Raw genomic sequence first — 17018 nt, 5'->3', positions numbered from 1 at the left:
TTTGCACATTTTGTTGCCTTCTTCACTCTGGCTGAATGCTGTAGTTGGTGATCTTTCACTGATTCTGTTATGGTTATTATTCTATAGATTAACTGAGTTTGTCCACAAGAAAATGAATCTATATATAAGATATATCTAAAATGAATGTATATGGTGACATATATACTTTGAAAATAAAATTTACTTTGAACTCTGGATAGATAGATAGTAAAAGATTGTTTCAACTAGTCGCTGAGTGGGCTACAATTCTTGAACTGAGGGTAATTAAATCAACGAATGTATCATTATATATGGGATTTGAAGGGAAAGACTGAATAAGCATTTAAAAGGATTTCCAATAATGATGATGATGAGGCCTCTGTCGGTCAGGGTCGACCATGGATGTTGCATCCTAACTGTCTAGATATACACTACGATATGGAGTGCAAGTTACTGCCCGTGTAACAAGCTTTCCCTCTCTATGAATCTGACAAACCCAAAAGAACGGCAGAGACCGATACAGTTTGGCACCAGCAGCGTCACAGGAGTTTCCAGTCTGCATTGAACTCAATGTAGGATTACCTTAGGAACTTCGGCTCTGTGTATTTTTCCCTCTGGGTTTACTCTTGAAGCCTTCCCGATGAGTAGGTATAGCCACAAGGTAGGAAGGTTTGAGATCAGAGTTTTCCTTCTCCTAGATGAGCTGCCAACCGTGGCTGATGAGCCCCGTCTGGCCAAAGCGACTGGTGTAAGGGCTCATCTTTGTCTCTTCTCCTGTCGGTGGAAATGGCTTAGTAGCTAAGCCACACATGAAGGCCAGGAGCTGGACTTTGTTGTCAGAGGCTATTTGAGAGCATGCCTTTGGAAGCATTTAATAGGTAGTAGGAGTTTATCCCCACTACCAACCCGAGCTTTAAGGAATAATTGAAAAAAGATATAAAACAGGAGCTCAGAATGAAGAGTTGGCACCGGCACAGTTCTGAAAACAGCAAGGTCTCCTTCCTTACTGATTCCTTTCATTCTAAATAAGCTTAACAGCAGACGGGCAAAGTTACTCATCTACAGCAAACCAACCCTTCCCTAATGATTCTTACAGACATCATATGATCAGGGGTCATGTGGTCAGTTTGTCATGTGACCAAGCACAAGTGGAAAAACTCCAACCAGAGTTACTCTAGCAAAGGCAAAATGGGGGAGTCAGAGTCTTGAGACCTACGTTTTTAAAGCCTTTGTACAAATTACTGTCAGGTGACTGTGAGGAAAAAAGGGTCCAAAGAGACCATATGGGAGAATGGGATTGCTGCCTGAGTGTACAGAATCTGCAAGCTCTGATATTTGAGCAAGTGTGGAAGTCAGGGCTGAATCCCAAATATACCTGAACAACTTATTTATGTAAATAAGTTAGTGTTGGTGACTAGGGACTGTTCCAAGATCTCCACTCCCCATAAAGCACTGTGAATACCAGAGGAGCCTGTCAGTTTCTAGTTATATCTAAGGTATAATTAGCTTTTCTAATATACGAGTAGCTATTACTCTCCATATGCTGAAGGCAGTGTTTCAGATTGATTCTATGGCTCCTTCATCATGTTTTTCCTTCCTGAGCTTGTTTGTATTTGTACTGAATGAGATGACTCAGGGGCAGCTCAGTGAGCCTTGTTGTTGGCAGGCAGCCCATTCCACAGGGGCACAGAATCATTAGTGTTTATTCACGGTAAGAAAGGCCTGAGTTTTCCTGCTGGGGCCTGGAGAAGTGCATGATTAGCCTCAGCAGCCAATGCTGTGATAACATTCCAAAAATAAAAGGACACTTCTAGTATCTTTCCCCTCTTCATTGTCCCAGGGTTTTGTCTAAGCTACTTTGGGTTTTCCCAAGGATTAAATGTGGGGTTAGAGCATTAGAAGGCACAACTACCTGATCTCAGGGGTGTTTCTAGCAAATTTCATTTTCAAAAAAAAACACAACTTCTGGCAATTGTTTGTAATATAATTGGTTGGGAAAACATCATAACATGCAATTAAGGTGAGAGATGGAAAGCTTAAGAGAGCTGTGTGGAACAGGAGTGGTGAAGGGTGCCTTGACTGTGCAGCTGGAGGACATGGTAGAAGCAGATACAATGGTGATGAGTTTGGCACATAAGTGGAACGTGTATAAGCAGAGGAGATTTCATTTCATTGTGTTCTGCATGTACATGACGAGCTGAAGAGCCTGTACCTATGCAGGGTGTGGTTCTACGTTCTGTGTTCTATGTTCAATGGAACTCTCGGTCAAAACATTGTCATTTTCAGTTGTTCAAAATGGCAATGACACAAAACACTATTCCCTCACTTTAGATTGTAGAATAGCACTGCAGGCGATTCAACAACTAAACTACAGGCAAGTCTATAGATTATAGTCCTTTAATCATCCTCTTCTAGCGACATCCATACAGGTAATGTTTCGATATCACTTTCATTGGTATAATAGCTCTACATTGACACTCTCCCTTCCTCTTCAACTAACCCTATCAATACTGACTCACTCCTCTGTGGATATGCAGCCTCTGCTTAAATACATTTATCCTAGCCCTTCATATAATAAGTTCCATAGTCTATGCACTCTCTGGATAATGACTATTTTTTTTCCTGAAGTTAACATTGAATTTAATAATTATTTACGTCAGGGCTGACGAAGGGTCAAGGCCCGAAACGTCGACAGTGCTTCTCCCTATAGATGCTGCCTGGCCTGCTGTGTTCCACCAGCATTTTGTGTGTGTTGTTGTTTCAATATCAGTACTTTATTTTTACGGCCTTACCTCACACAGTAACTTCTAACGATTGACAGATCTGTTTCTCCAAATCCCTTTTTTCTTTACCCCATTTATGCATTTATTTTACACGATTATTAATTTATTTGGTAGCACGCTATTTTGGAATTTTGAGATTTTTGGCTATTTATGAGGTTGGCCGAAGAGTAAAGGCTGATTAATACTTGTGCATCACATCTATGCCATAGGTACCTTGTACCCTATGCCATAGGGTGACGTACACCTCTTCAAAAAAGTAACTCACACGTCACAGCGAAGCAGACTGCAACAACTGTGATTGGAGTGCTTGGTAACGTCGCATTTCTTCCTACGCATTTCCGGTTGCTTCTTCTCCACCATGTCTGTACACCAACGTGAAATAGTTGAACCAAATCATCAAATCTACCTGCTGACATGCAAAAATGTTTGAAATGCATTTCCTCGTCCATGTCCCTCACGAAGAAACTCAACACAGTGGCATAGAAACCCCACCACAAACTAGCATTTTGGCGCACACCAATGCGTGCTCGCTACAGCGTAGAGCAAATGCAGAAGTTAAAATCAGGGCTACGGTGTAGCCCTTACACACAAGTATAAATCAGCCTTAAGGGAAGAATGTGATCAGAGGAAGGCAAAGAGATGTTGTGGATACAGATGGTGGTGGCATAAGATTGCCAATCAAATGGCATAGTATCTCTCCCACCAATTGTGTCATTGAAATACAATATTCCTAAAGGAAAATTAGAATGATTTTCCATTTAAAATAACTTTTGTGTCTCATTCAGTCTCATTCAGAAGTATAAACCTTTATTCAGACACAGTGTTTGGATATTTTCTATAATTTTTTCCATAAAATTCATGTATTTTGCGTTGTTAATACTAACTTTACAGCCAATATAAATATAAAGGACAATCATAATGCAAAAGTACTGGCATGAAGGTTGAATCAGGACATTTACAAGGCAATACTGGAGATTGTTCCTCTCCAGTTCATGGAGAAAGAACAGTCTAATCAAATATTAATCTCAGTAAGTGCACCATTTGCAGTTTAATGATAACTGGCATGACAGATGAAATTAGGCTGGGTGAATATTAACATGAACTCCCTTAACACTGGCTGTCAAGTCAATCAGTCAACTTGGGAGAAACATCAGCGAGATCTGGAATTCAGTATTGATGAATGGGGACAGTTTGAAAAAACTAGACCATACATTTCTTTTGCCTTTCACATAATTTGCACCAAACAGCTTATCAAGAATCCATCTACCTCTGCCTTAAAAATATTCAAGGACTTTTGACCTCCCTTTGAGGAAGCGATTCTTAAAGTCTTGTGATCTTCTGAGAAAAAGAACTCTGATCTCTATCTTAAATGTGCAATGCTTTATTTTTAAACCACAACCCTTAACTCTAGATAAGAATCAGAATCAGGTTTATTATCAGCGGCATGTGTTGTGAAATTTGTTAACTTAGCAGCAGCAGTTCAATGCAATATATAATCTAGAAGAAGAAACAAAATAAGTAAATCAATTACAGTATACACATATTGAACAAATTAAAAACTGTGCAAAAGCGGAAATAATATATATTAAAGTGAGGTAGTGTTCACAAGTTCAATGCCCATTTAGGAATTGGATGGCAGAGGGGAAGAAGCTGTTCCTGAATCACTGAGTGTGTGCCTTCAGGCTTCTGTACCTCCTTCCTGACGGTAACAGTGAGAAAAGGGTGTGCCCTTTTAATAATGTCCTTAATAATGGGCACTGCCTTTCTGAGACACCATTCCTTGAGGATGTCCCAGGTACTTTGTAGACTAGTACCCAAGATGGAGCCAAATAAATTTACAAACCTCTGCAGCTTCTTTCGGTCCTGTGCAGGAGCCTCCTCATACCTGACAGTGATGCAGCCTGTCAGAATGCTCTCCACGGTACATCTATAGAGGATTTTGAGTGTATTTGTTGACATACCCAATCTCTTCAAACTCCTAATGAAGTATAGATACTGTCCTGCCTTCTTTATAGCTGCATCAATATGTTGGGACCAGGTTAGATCCTCAGAGATCTTGATACCCAGGAACTTGAAGCTGCTCACTCTCTCCACTTCTGATCCCTCTATGAGGATTGGTATGTGTTCCTTCGTCTTACCTTTCCTGAAACCTACAATCAACTCTTTCATCTTACTGATGTTGAGTGCAAGGTTGTTGCTGTGACATCACTCCACTAGTTGGCATATCTCACTCCTGTACACCCTCTCCATCTGAGATTCTCCTAACAATGGTTGTATCATTAGCAAATTTTTTAATGATATTTGAGCTATGAGCTATGCACAGTCATGTGTGTACAGAGAGTAGAGCAGTGGGCTAAGCACACACCCCTGAGTTACACCAGTGTTGATCGTCAGAGAGGAGGAGAATTATCACCAGTCTGCTCAGATTCTGGTCTTCCGGTTAGGAAGTCGAGGATACAATTGTGGAGGGAGGTACAGAGGCCCAGGTTCTGTAATTTCTCAATCAGGATTGTGGGAACGATGGTGGTAAATGCTGAGCCATAGTCGATGAATGGCATCCTGACATAGGTGTTTGTATTGTCCAAGTGTAAAGCCATTTGAAGAGGTTGCATCTGCCATTGCCTGTTGTGGCGATAGGCAAATTGCAATGGGTCCAGGTCCTTGCTGAGGCAGTTCAGCCTAATCATGACCAACCTCTGAAAGCATTTCATCACTGTAGATGTGAGTGCTACTGGGTGACAGTCATTAAGGCAGCTCACAGTATTCTTATTTTACTTTAAGTGAGGTGCACACGTATATGACTTAACATCATGATGACGTATGCCATTTACATACTCTTACAGATAAGCAGCAATGCATTATGTAAACAACAAAGAATAGTTAATCAAATAATATATTCACAATATTACTTTATTATTACTGAAATATTAAATACACAAGAATCTTCAATATTTCCATCAAGTACCCTCTCACTTTGATACAAACCCAGCTGCATAGAGCAACCTACCTCCTGCAAGTATTAATCCAAAATAAACCTTCTCTTGTTTCCAATCCATTACCACCATTACTTACTTAAGGAGACCAATCGATACTCTATACAGAACTCCAGATGTAATCTCAGCAATGTTCTATGATATGATAAGTAAAGCATGATATTCAGTGCTCTGGGCCAAAGGGTCTGTTTCCACTCTGTAAGATCCTAACACCTTCTGACTTTTTTGTTCAGTTCCCCTAACAATAAACAGCAATATTCCATTTCCTTAATTACTAGCTATACCTGAATTCCGTCCTTTTGCGAATCACGCACTGGGACACCCAGATCTTACTGCAGCTCAAAGCTCGCCAGCCTCTGCTGTTAAATTTCCTTCCAAAACAGATCACCTCCTATCTTCCTAAATTATTTTCCATGTGCTAGATACATACCCAGACTTTTTACTTTATTTCTTATGTCTTCTTCACATCTTATTTTCCTACTTATCTTTGTGACTGTGGTGAACTACATATACCTGTCTGGACACACCCCCTGCTGACTGCTCCTGTGGCTCCTCCCGCAGACCCCAGTATAAAGGTGATCAAGGCCTGAGCCCGGCCTCTCAGTCTCCAGGATGTAGTATAGTGGTCACTCACTGCTTGTTCCTTCTTCCAGTCAATAAAAGCCGATATCTCGCCTTCACGTCTCAGAGTGAGTTATTGATGGTGCATCAGTGACACCAGTAAATGAAACAACCATCCTTCTGGTGCCACTATGATAAGAGAAAGCTGAGACCCACTTAACCCTGACATAGATAACTTGTTACATTTTGCCAACTAAAACAGACCTACTTATGGTTGGCCAGTCTTCGATCAGCATCTATAAGCTTGCTCCCATAGCATAAGTTTTAACTTTCTGCAATCAGCTTTGATAAGGTACCTTATCAAGTGCTTACTGGAAACCCAATTACAGAGATTCCCCAGGTTCTCTTTCGTCCATTACTTCTTCAAAGATTTTCAATAGATTGGTCAAATGTGATTTGTCTTTCATGGAATAATATTAAAATTTGTCCAAATTCTTTGCCCTGCTTCAAAAACTTATCACATGTTAACTGGCCTGAAGTTTCCTGCTTCCTGCCTCCTTTCCTTTTTGAATAATGAAGTTACAGTCTCTACTGGCTAATCTACCTGAGCCACATGCAAATTAGCATTGAATAACTAAGAGCAGAGTACTGAGTGCATGACTGGTGTGCGAAAATCAGTTTCAAATCACAGAGTACTGGCACCACTTCTGGAGAAAGAGGGAAATGCTTTGTTGGGATGCAATAGAACCTACAGCACACACCATTCTATGGCAAGGGAAAGTACCATGGCAACAGATTCAGAAACACGCTGTTATTTACTTCATAATTGATTTGGGAAAACTAATTGCTGAGCTCCACTGCAGAAATTGAGATAAATTAGGATAGATTTCAATCATTACCACCTGGGACACAGTCTGAAGCAAGGTCTTGATGCAATGTCTCATCCCAAAATGTCTACAGTTCCTTTCTTCCCACAGATACAGCTCAGCATGTTAAGTTTATTAAGACTTTTTGTTCCTTAAGATAAAATGTTGAGACTGGTCCCCCAATGAGTCTTTCCACTCACAGACTGCCTCAGCTAAATTCTGATTCCTAGTTCCAAACCCATTGCTCTCCACAGACTCTGATTGTTCAGGAAATGATCCTGCAATTTTTTTATGAAGTTGTGTGCCGAGTTTCCTGTCTGGTGCTCACACTTGCAGGTACTCTCTCAGGGTTACTCAGCAACTCTGCTGGTGCCACAGACTGACCGTGCTGAACAGGACCATCACCTCACAGATAAAACTTCTTCATTGATACAGTCAGTTCTTCTCTCAGCTTCACACAAGTTTGGTTACCTTATCCTCACTGCCAGTTTGCAAGCTATGCATGTATTCTAACTGTGGGGAGTGCAAGAAATATTGAGAATTATGGAGAGGCACAAATGGCTACATGTTTAGACAGCTCTCTAACCAGTGCACACATGCACACACATCATGCTAACACTACTAACGACTTTCCGATGAATCTCTGGGGAAGGGTGTGGTGTGATATTTGGCTGGTTGCCTGAGGCTGTGCTGCCTCTGCTCTTTCCCTGAAAGCTTCACCTACATGATTCATGTTCTTGCTAATAGTGCTTGTGGTTCAAGGAATGAAGTATTCCTTTAGTCTGGAGCATATAGAAATCTGCAAATGGATTTCCTCAATCGCTGGTGATCTCACATTTTATCTCCAAAATGTAGCTTGATAGAGATGCTCGAAAAAGCCAGATGTGGCCATGTTAGCATGGAAATAGCAACATAGTTCATATCAAAGGGGAAATGATAAGGACCTTAGATTGCCATATCTCCTCAGAAAGGAGCCCTATTTGCAAGTTGTTAATAAATTCTCTAAGCAGGATGACTAAAGTTTATTCAATCATTCCCACAATGTAGACAACAAGTGAATGTTCTTGTTGCTCTTTTTTCCTGCACTACTTCCAAAACTTGAATGACAAATCTGTTGGAGTTCTTTGAGGAAGTAACAAGCAGGGTGGACAAAGGAGAGGCAGTGGATGTCATTTACTTGGATTTTCAGAAGGCATTTAATAAGATGCCACACAAGAAGCCTCTGAACAAGATAAAATCCTATGGTGTTACAGGAAAAATACTGGCAAGGATAGAGGAGTGGCTGACTGGCAGGAGGCAGTGAGTGAGAATAAAAGCAGCCTTTTCTGGTTGGCTGCCAGTGAGTAGTGGTGTTCCTCAGGGGTCAGTATTGGAAGCACTACTTTTCACATTGTTTGTCAAGGATTTGTAATAATTGAATTGATGGCTTTGTGACAAAGTTCACAGATGATACTAAGACAGGTGGAGGGGTAGGTAGTACTGTGGAAGCAATGCAATTGGAGCAGGACCTAGACAAATTGGAAGAATGGACAAAAAAGTGTCAGATGGAATAGAGTGTTGGGAAATGTATGATAATGCATTCTGGTAAAAGGAACAACAGTACGGACTATTACCTAAATGGGGAGAAGTTCAAACATCAGAGGTGCAGAGGTACTTAGGAGTCCACATGCAAGACTCCCAGAAGGTTAATTTTCAGGTTGTGTCTGTGCGAAGGAAGACAAATGCGATGTTGGCATTTTTTTCAAGGAGAATAGCGAGCAGAAAATTCTGAGCCACTAGTTAGACACTAGTTAGGCCACACTCAGAGTATTGTCAACAGTTTGGGGCCCCATATCTCAGAAAGGATATGTTGTTGTTGGAGAGCGTCCAGAGGAGGTTCACAAGGATGATTCTGGGAATGAAAGGTTTAACATATGAGGAGCATTTGGCAGCTTTGGGTCTGTACTCACTGGAATTTAGAAGAATGCATGGGGACCTCATTGAAACCTACCGAGCAAGCGCTAAGGAGCAGGATGAGCTGGAGTGCACACGGTAGAGTGAGGAACCAGCAGGATGCAGCTCCAGCCGATCTGGGTGAGAAACAGGGTGCAGCTCAAGTGGACCTCAAAGGGAAAATCAGATTTTCACCGAGCAGACTTGAAAGGCACATTACGTAGGGTAACTCGTGAACAAGGGTGAATCACACAAATGGGCAATTAAAAGTGAGCTATGTGATTGGAGGAGGCACAGGGTTATGAGCCAGCACCCCAGGTAGTGTGAAGTATTAACAGGCTGAGAAGACAAAGTGAAGCATGAGTGAACCATGTGGGGAAGTGTAGTGGTGGGTGTCAGGAACGTGCACAGAGAAGGCAGGAGGACCAGAAGTAGGCGACAGGGTTTGGCTTTAGCAGACCTGAAAGGGATACAGACTAGAGTGGAGCACTAACCAACTTGACAGAGAGTAGCAAGGTGCAGCTCCAGTAGACCTAAAAGGATCTTGGGAGGGTTTCGCTGAAAGGAATACACCGGGGTGGAACTCAACCGAACGGCAAAGGGTTTAGGGTGAGCCGTAACCAGAGAAGGGCAGAGCAAAGGAGCAACTAACCGAGATCTGCACCACACTCAGAACAGAGCATGGAGAGTATGCTGAATCAAAAATCTGCAGATGCTTGGATCTGAAATAAAACAGAGAATACGGAAAATATGTTAGCTCACACAGCAACTTTTCAATGTTATGCTGAGCCTTCTTTATAAAGTTGTAGATGAGCCACTTGTAGAATATTTGATCAGTTTGTGCTAGTTTTACAGAACAGGGTGTGTACATCTCAAGCACCTGGATACTGATGGCTTAGACCTCTGTTATGTCAATCTCAGGACACAGCTCTACATTTAATATCTTCTCCCCCATTGTTGTCTCTAATGCTTAAGTGTTTGATCTCAACCTGCAGTGGTTCTATTTATTAGCTTGCCTCCTCAACCTGACTATGTACCACCCATCACCAAACTCAATCAAAAATTGGTGTCAAACACTTATCAACTTGTCTTGTGCATCTATTTTGACAGAGGAGCATGAGAAAGTAATTGCATTGGAATTTTACAGATGCAGCGAATAAACAGAACAAAGTTGTTCAGTGAGTTCTTTCTCACCTCAGCTGTAATAGTTTGAAGTTTAGCAAAGGATTGCATTAAAAAAGAGTAAAATAAATTCCGCATATCTGTCCGCCTACATAGACTCCATTTTATCCACCTTGCTTCATTCCCTTCTCACCTACACCCACGACACTTCATGTTCTCTTTTTCTGTTTGTCTGCCTAACTACCAAATCCCCTATCATTACTGAACTGTCTGACTTTACCCTCAGTGCAGGCCACATTGCCACCAGCCTGGCTGCTGCTGCTGTGCCCTGACTGGTCACCCTGCCCACAACAGTATCCAAAGAGGCATACTTATTGCTGAGGGGAATGACCACAGAGGAACTCTACACTGACAGCTTAATTCTCTTATCTCTTCTGATAATTTCCCACAATAATGGAGTTTGCAGTTTCAAACATTGATAGTAGAAATAGAATAATAGAAAATACTGGCTACTGGCTACACGGTGCACCATATATATGTAAGTGTGGAATCAATCATTGTAATGTATTTGGGCTTGGGAGATTCTTTATCACAATTGTTTCAAGGTATTGGTAGTCGGTGTGTGTATGTCCATGTCTTGCAAATGCCATCTGAAGGAACTTCTCAAGTCCAAACTTCATAGCCAGTAGCTCCTATTTCCTGATGAAGGGTCTCAGCCCGAAACGTTGGCTACTCTTTTCTCAGGGATGCTGCCTGACCTGCTGAGTTCTTCCAGCTTTGTGTACGTATTCTAGCTCATTTTCCTTTTGGGCATAGTATGTCTAAATGTTAGTCAGTGACCTAATTGCATACATTATTCAGAATCAGAATCAAATTTAGTATCAGTGGCATAATTAGTAAATTTAGAACAATATTTGCCTCCAACTTCCATCCTGCCATTAAATTCTTTTGGTTCATTTCTGTCACCTCTCTCCCCTTTCTCCATCTCTGGAGACAATCTGTCTACCAATAACTTTTATAAACCTACTAACTTTCAAGGCTATCTTGACTATACCTCTTCCCACCCTATCTTCTATAAAAATGCCATTCCTTTCTCAGTTTCTTCGTCCCTGTTCCTAGGATGAAGCTTTCCTTCCTAGGGCATCAGAGATGTCTTCCTTCTTCAAAAAAAAGGATTTCCTTTCCTCTACAAATGATGCTGCCCTCATCAGAATCTCCTCCATTACCCAGACATCCACCCTCACCCTATCTTGCTGCTGCCTTAACAGGGAAAGAGTTCCTCTTGCCCTCCCTTACCACCCTATAAGCCTCCACATCCAACAGATCATTCTCTGCAACTTCCGCCATCTTCAATGGGACTCTACCTTCAAACACATCTTTACCTGCCCCACTCACTGCTTTCTACAGGGATTGCTTCCTCCATGTTTCCCTTGTCTATTTGTCCCTCTCCACTAATCTCCCCCATGGAGCGTATCCCTACAAGTGGCCAAAGTGATACAGATACCCTTTCACCTTCTTTTTCACCTCTATTCAGGGCCCCATACATACAATCCTTCCTGGTGAGACAACACATCACCTGTAAATCTGTTGGGGTTGTCTACTGTATCCAGTGCTCCCAGTGCAACCTCCTCTGCAATGGTGAGATTGGACGTAGATTAGGGGATCACTTTGTCAAGCTCCTCAGCTCCATCAGCAGATATCAGTATTTACCCTGGAGACCAACCATTTCAATTCCTATCCCCTTTCCCATTCCAACATGTCAGTCATTGACCTCCTTTTCTCTCATATCACCATATAACAACAGCACAGAAACAGGACATCTCGGCCCTTCTAGTCAGTGCCGACACTTACACTCACCTAGTCCCAGTGGCCTGCACTCAGCCCATAACTCTCCATTCCTTTCCTGTCCATATACCTATCCAATTTTACTTTAAATGACAATACCGAACCTGCCTCTACCAATTCTACTGGAAGCTCATTCCACACAGCTACCACTCTCTGAGTAAAGAAATTCTCCCTCATGCTACCCTTAAACTTTTGCCCCTTAACTCTCAAATCACATCTTCTTGTTTGAATCACCCCTTCTCTCAGTGGAAAAAACCTATCCACGTCAACTCGATCTATCCCCCTCATTATTTTAAATACCTCTATCAAGTCCCTCCTCAACCTTCTACGCTCCAAAGAATAGAGACCTAACTTGTTCAGCCTTTCCCTGTAACTTAAGTGCTGAAACCCAGGTAACATGCTAGTAAATCCTCTCTGTACTCTCTCTATTTTGTTGGTATCTTTCCTATAATTCGGTGTCCAGAACCAGCACTATACTCAATAATGAGGCTGCTCTCAGGTTGGAGGAACACCACCCTATTTTCCATCTAGGTAGCCTCCAAACAGATGGCATGATCTTCAATTTCCCTGGCTTCTGTGTAATTTTTCTCCATCCTCCATCCCTCCTCCAATTCCCCACTCTGTTCCCCATCTTACTTTTTCTCTTCTCTTCATCTGCCTCTCACTCTCCCCAGTTCCCCTCTTCCTTCCCTTTCTCCTATGGTCCAATCTCCTCTCCTATCAGATTTCTTCTTCTCCAGCCCTTTACCTTTTCCACCTATCTCTTCCTAGCTTCTTACTTCATCCCCCCTTCCCCACCCACCTGACTTTACCTATCCCCTTCTAGCCTCTACTTCCCTTCCCCCAACCTTCTTCTACTGGTATCTATCCCCTTCCTTTTCAGTCCTGATGTAAGGTCTCAGTCAGAAATGGCGAATGTATATTCATTTCCATAGATGCTGCCTGACCTACTGAGTTCCTCCAGCATTTTTTGTGGGTTGATCTGGATTTCCAGCATCTGCAGAATCTCCTGTGTAAAATAAATTCTCCATTTAAAGGGGTTACATTTCAAATAAAATGAGCACAGATTAAAACAAAACATTTGCAACTTTAAATGAATGCTTCCATTAGAAGAATTGTCTCTGTGTAGATTTGATGTATTTTCTTAATTAACATACTAAGTAATAGGTATGAAGATTATAAACAATGTTTATACAAGTGTTTAGCCTTACCATTGATATAAATCAGGAGAAACTGAGGAACACTGCCCCATTGATCATTAGACCTTATTTTCCAGTCCAGATTCTTGCCAAGCTAGGCTTCAATTTCAAAATATCTCTTTAACCAGTAAACTGTACAATAGCTTATCTGCTAATAAACATTGCAACAATATCAACATGTCTGACACAGGGGTAGTGAACGTATGGCACACGTAATCATGATGGGAAGTGCCAATATTTTGTTGGCACATGCCATGCATTGGTGCCCCTTGATTCTTTAAACCTGACATGTAATGAAAAGATGTTTACTGTTAACCTTTATGTCCAAATGAAGCAGCAAATTATTTTTACAATCCAAGGGCTGTGAAATGCTTTCACAGGTTTCGTGCCAGATGAACGGTTGAGAAAACATATTACATTGGACGATACATTTTGAAATCCCCACAGACTTGGTCTACAGATCACTATTATATAGTAAACCCAATAACAATAACAATACTATTTAGAAATGATGTTATTTTTCAATTGTCTTTTTAAAGACTAATATTAATAATTTTGAACAGGTTTTCTGAAATGCTTCATTTATTTCAATCTGTTATGTATTTATTAATAATAAAACAATAAATATGCATAAGTTAGCAACAGGACTCACCATTTTTCCTTATAAAAGGTCCATAATTATTGTTATAATGATAATCTCTGCTCAAAATTACCATGGCATTTGAGAGAATTTTTTGAAAGATTATTGCCAATTTAAGCACACACTCTCAAAAAGATTGGCCAGCCCTGACCTGGAACATACTGTAATACTTAAACTGTCCTAACAATTGCAAGTGACCAGCACACAGCTACTTAAAAAAATATAATGTATAAACATTCAAAGTTTGCAGAACGATTAAGAATAAAATTTGCCCTGGGCAATAGATTAAAATTAGCAATATCAAATCAATTAGTTTTACAATCTACCTTTTACATACAAAATGACTGCACTTATAGCTGTACAGCATTCAAAAGCGATATCTTTTAGTGAGTCAAGTGTTCACCTTAACATATATAAACCAAATATTGAAGGTGATATCATAATTACTCTGGAGGCTGAGCAGAACTTGTCTGGGCAAGTGTAGGCAGCAGTGCCATCAGTTTAATTAAGCCAACTCGTATTTCTCAAACAGTAAAACCAGAGTGCTATTTTCTTTCCTGATTCAACAAGCACTCACATACATTTACATTTCTGAACAGCAGGTAAGATCTGGGTTACATGCTTCAGAAATAGAGAAAAATTCAGTTTGTATAATAACGATTAAACTTTCCTGCTCGTAAGTTCCAGTGGTACTTACCCAAATGCAAATCACTCAGTGTCAATGACCTGCAACACCAAAGGACTTGTTTTTCTGGAAATATAATGGGAATGTGGACACAAGAACAGCACCATGGGATGAGTGCCTGAGTGAAAACATCTCCAGAAATCAGCCTTTAAGGAGCAAATATTTTTTTATTCATTAACATAACTGCAGAGCGTGCATATTTCAAATACAATTTCATTAATTGTGTAAAAAAGAACTCAACTGACAAATCTCCCATAATAAATCAATAAACTCACTAAATGAAACTTTTAAAGGATTTTGACCATAGAATGATTATTGGTGCCAGATGGGGTGGTTTGAGTGCTGGGATTTTCATACACCACAGTCTCTAGAATTTACAGAGAATGGTGCAAAAAGCAAAAAAAAAAATCCCGTGAGCGGCAATTCTATGGGCAAAAGCACCTTGTTAATGAGAGAAAAGCACAGTCGACGTTTCAGCCTGAAACCCTTCAGCAGGACTGAAGAAAAAGAGTTGAGGAGTATATTTGAAAGTGGGGGGAGAGGAGAGAGAAATTCATGGCGGGGAGGAGAGAGAGAGTTTCACTGAACTCCCATCGAAGGGAAGGTTTAAACTTTTTCAGGGTAGGCATCCCTGGAAGAGACTTCACAGAGTAGTAATCAAATCACAAACAAGAGAAAATCTGCAGATGCTGGAAATCCGAGCAAAATTCTCTCACACAGCTCCTCCGCTCTGATTTTCTCTCTCTCTCCTCCCCCCACCTTTCAAATCTACTCCTCAGCTTTTTTTCTCTAGTCCTGCCAAAGGGTTTTGGCCCAAAATGTCAACTGTACTCTTTTCCATAGATGCTGCCTGGCCTGCTGAGTTCCTCCAACATTTTGCATGTGTTGCTCAGAGTCCAGCATCTGAAGATTTTCTCTTGTCTGTTAATGAGAGAGGTTAGAGGAAAATGGCTAGACTGGTTCAAGGAGACCGGAAAGTGACAGTAACTCAGGCAACCTTGCGTCACATTAGCAGTGTGCAGAAGAGCATCTCTGAACACATAACACATTGAACCTTGAAGTGGATGGGCTACAACAGCAGAAGTTCACAAACGTACCTAATAAAGTGGCAACTGCATGTATATTTTGGAATATTGAGATTCCATACAGTATCAAATCAACATTTGGGAAATTGGTGCATCGACTCCTTTCATCCATTACCAGCCATCTCCTAATGCTCTCAGTAAAACATTGTCTGCCCAAATGTCCCTACAAGTGAGCACATACAGTACATATCAGTCTATATCAAAAGGCTCAGCACATGACAACATACATTATCGACCTGAATTTGATACCCCACATCTTTAACCACATGTCTTTAAGAAAGGAGGTCATTAATAAAGCTGGAAAATATTCACTTGGGATCCTGGTTGTAGGGATTCCAAGCATGGAAAGCAACACCGTAACTCTGTGATTAAATTGCATTTTTAAAAGTGTTTGCAGCATTAAATGATCTACCTTAGATAACAAAACAATAGGTTAGAAATTGACTGACAGCAGAGCAAGTGGAGGACTGACTGTTGTGATTGTGGAGGCCTGAGAAAAAGGACAAGATTTGCCTTTCTGGCCGAAGCTAGATGCAAATACTCTGTCTCAACTTTAACATTCACACACTGGTCTCTATCTTTTGCCTAGGGTTTGTTCATGCCTTTTTTCCTCTACTGCCTGTGGTTTTGTTGCTACTAAACCAATCACATAGTGTTAACAAATACACAAAAGTACTGACTGTAATATGTGAAGATTTCTTTGAGAATTTCCTTGCCATCACACTTTTGTCATCAAATTGTCAAGTATCATTTTTAACCCACCTTGGAGAATAAACATACAAAGTATGACTGGGGTCAGAAACCCAAAGTAAACCAGAATAGAAAGGCTACAAAACCTATGAATCAAAAGCACAGAAGTGCAAATCAGTGTTTTGATTATATTTCATGTTACGTAATACCTGAACATATATTATAGCTTCGATAATAACATAGAAACAATAATGAGTCATTTAACTGCCTCGCATATGCCTAGCAACCAAAGGATTTTAATGAGTGAATCATTCCTCAAAAGGTTTCAAAGGACAGTTTCTTTATCTGTGGATGATTTAAAATGAGGTCAGTGTAGAAGCCAGTGCTTATCAGATTGTAATATCTAGGCTCTTTAACCATAAAGATAAACTAAAGTTAGCAATTAAATAGCTACAATAGTCTAATTTACTTAAATTAGCAGTAACCTAACAGTTATGCAATGGAATGGAAAGAAGGTAAATGTTCAGCCCTTTTCCCACTTTATTTCACGAGTGCACATGTCATGGTATTTTTTGCACATGAAGCTGATTTTTTTTTCCACTTTATTTCTGGGGTTGGAGATGAAACGTATCAGCTCC

The 17018-nt window shown here is 40.7% G+C and overlaps 1 protein-coding gene across 1 annotated transcript in view; it reads right to left on the bottom strand.

The window, feature by feature from the left end:
• rd3 (retinal degeneration 3, GUCY2D regulator) overlaps positions 1-958 on the bottom strand; it is a 29994-nt gene extending 29036 nt beyond the window's left edge. Inside the window, exon 1 of the mRNA XM_059985340.1 lies at positions 562-958. The gene's annotated coding sequence lies outside the window, so the exon portion shown is untranslated. The remainder of the gene's footprint in view (positions 1-561) is intronic.
• Positions 959-17018: the final 16060 nt, after the last annotated feature.

This window comes from Hypanus sabinus, chromosome 12 (assembly GCF_030144855.1).
Source record: "Hypanus sabinus isolate sHypSab1 chromosome 12, sHypSab1.hap1, whole genome shotgun sequence".
NCBI classification, from domain to species: Eukaryota; Metazoa; Chordata; class Chondrichthyes; order Myliobatiformes; family Dasyatidae; genus Hypanus; species Hypanus sabinus.
Note: the sequence above shows the minus strand (reverse complement) of the source record. Positions and strands in the feature narration are given on the sequence as shown.